We start from the raw sequence: 2500 nt of genomic DNA on the forward strand, positions 1-2500 counted from the left end.
AAAGGAAACAAGGAAAAATAATACATTTAAAGAACAATGACATTTAAATAAATATTTCCTATATAAACTATGAAAACTTTAAGAGAAACGAGATAGAATAGTGTGCCTGAGTGTACCCTCAAGCAAGAGAACTCTAACCCAAGACTGTGGAAGACCATGGTATAGGGGCTATGGCACTACCCAAGACTAGAGAACAATGGTTTGATTTTGGAGTGTCCTTTTCCTAGAAGAGCTGCTTACCATAGCTAAAGAGTCTTTTCTACCCTTACCAAGAGGAAAGTAGCCCCTGAACAATTACAGTGCAGTATTTAACCTTTTGGCTGGAGAAGAATTGTTTGGTAATTTTAGTGTTGTCATGTGTATGAGGACAGAGGAGAATTTGTAAAGAATAGGCCAGACTATTCGGTGTATGCGTAGGCAAAGGGAAAGTGAACCGTAACTAGAGAGAACGATCCAATATATATATATATATATATATATATATATATATATATATATATGTGTGTGTGTGTGTGTGTGTGTGTGTGTGTGTGTGTGTGTGTGTGTGTGTGTGGGGACCAAAGTTGTCAGCCATGTGGGTGTATTAATTTGTTTTGTGTTTGTCAATTTATGTTTGCCGGTGCCATTGTTTATATGTTTTATCAATCCCCAGCACATTCTGTAATTACTTCCACTAAGAATGCTGGTAGGAAGGAAATCTTTAGCTTGGAGTCAATCAAATTCCTTTAGAAGAGATGAACTGATTTGGATAGTAGTTGTTATTGACATTTGGCTGACATTTTCAACGAAATTGCCATTTGTAACATATTCTTTTTAAGTGGAACTATTTGGTCTAAAAGTGTATATTGAATAACCCAGTTTTAATACTACTACTAATAATAACGTAGTATAAAAACGAACTTTGAAATGTCGACCGCTTAAGATGTTTATGTATTTAAACAGAAGGAATAAAGATTGAGAGACTGAAATGACTCACGTTCTCAAATATTATCTTTGCAAGACCAGATATTACAATTATCCACTGGGTAGTGCCATAGCCTCTGTACCATGGCCTTCCACTGTCTTGGGTTAGAGTTCTCTTGCCTAAGGGTACACTCGGGCACACTATTCTATCTCATTTCTCTTCCTCTTGTTTTGTTAAAGTTTTCATAGTTTATATTGGGAATATTTATTCAAATGTTACTTTTCCTTGCTTCCTTTCCTCACTGGGCTATTTCCCCTGTTGGGGGCCCCGGGGCTTATAGCATCTTGCTTTTCCAATTAGGGTTGTAGCTTAGCAAGTAATAATGATAATAATAATGAAGATAATCCTCCAGTTACACAGATTTTCAGAAAAGAAGACTTCGGTACACCTGATGTATGATAATTTCCTTCCTTACATCACTTTGAGTTGGCCGATGTGGTAACGTCCCTGACTGGTGAACGCCAGACTGGGGTTCGAGTCCCGCTCAAACTCGTTAGTTTCTTTGGTCGCTGCATCCTCACCATCCTTATGAGGTAATGAGGCGGGGTGGGGTTTGGGGGAGCCTATACGTCTATCTTTTGAGTCATCAGTAGCCATTGCCTGGCCGTCCTTGGTCCTAGCTTGGGTGGAGAGGAGGCTTGGGCGCTGATCATATGTATATATTGTCAGCCTCTAGGGCATTGTCCTGCTTGATAGGGCAATGTCATTCTCTCTTGCCGCTGCCATTCATGAGCGGCTTTTAAACCTTTAAACTCCATTCACCTTGAAGAGAGGATCAAAGTTTGTGAAAAGCTCTACTGTCAGTTATAGATTTGTTCATTTCTGCTTGAATACCCATAATATCCTAATGTTGCAGAATCTACAGATAATTGATCGCTGAATATTAATGACCTTACTATATGAAACACAGTTTATCCATACATTTTTTCTTACGTCATACATTTCACGTTTAACTGTCATCATCAACATCATCATCATCATCATCTCCTTCTACGCCTATTGACGCAAAGGACCTCGGTTAGAGCTTTTTAAATCAATATTTCTCCATTCATCACCTCCTACTTCACGCTTCATAGTCTTCAGCCATGTAGGCCTGGGTCTTTCAACAAATCATTGTGCATGAAAGCATGTTATATTCAGCATATTATGAATACGATACAGTTGGAACATCGCTTTAATATTACTTTAATATCTAGCAACACAGATGCTGAATCAATAATAACAACAACAAAACATTCATCGCAACGTGAATCATTTATTCACTACTGAGAATCCCTACCGGAAGTACAACTACGTTTATTCATTTACTGTTTAACTTTTGCAGTATCCTACACTGTTAAATAAAAACGTAATTTTAATCGGAAACTCTCTCTAAAAATATACTGTTCTCGGCCATATTTCAGTAAAGTACAGGCGACCGTAGTTTTTACCCTAATTTGTTATTATCTTGTAGGGGTTGGTCACCGTAATATCACTCCTTTACGTCAATGTATCCGTTTTTCAAACGATAAATCGCTGGCAACATTTATTTCAGGA

This window comes from Palaemon carinicauda, chromosome 24 (genome assembly GCF_036898095.1).
Source record: "Palaemon carinicauda isolate YSFRI2023 chromosome 24, ASM3689809v2, whole genome shotgun sequence".
Classification (NCBI taxonomy): domain Eukaryota; kingdom Metazoa; phylum Arthropoda; class Malacostraca; order Decapoda; family Palaemonidae; genus Palaemon; species Palaemon carinicauda.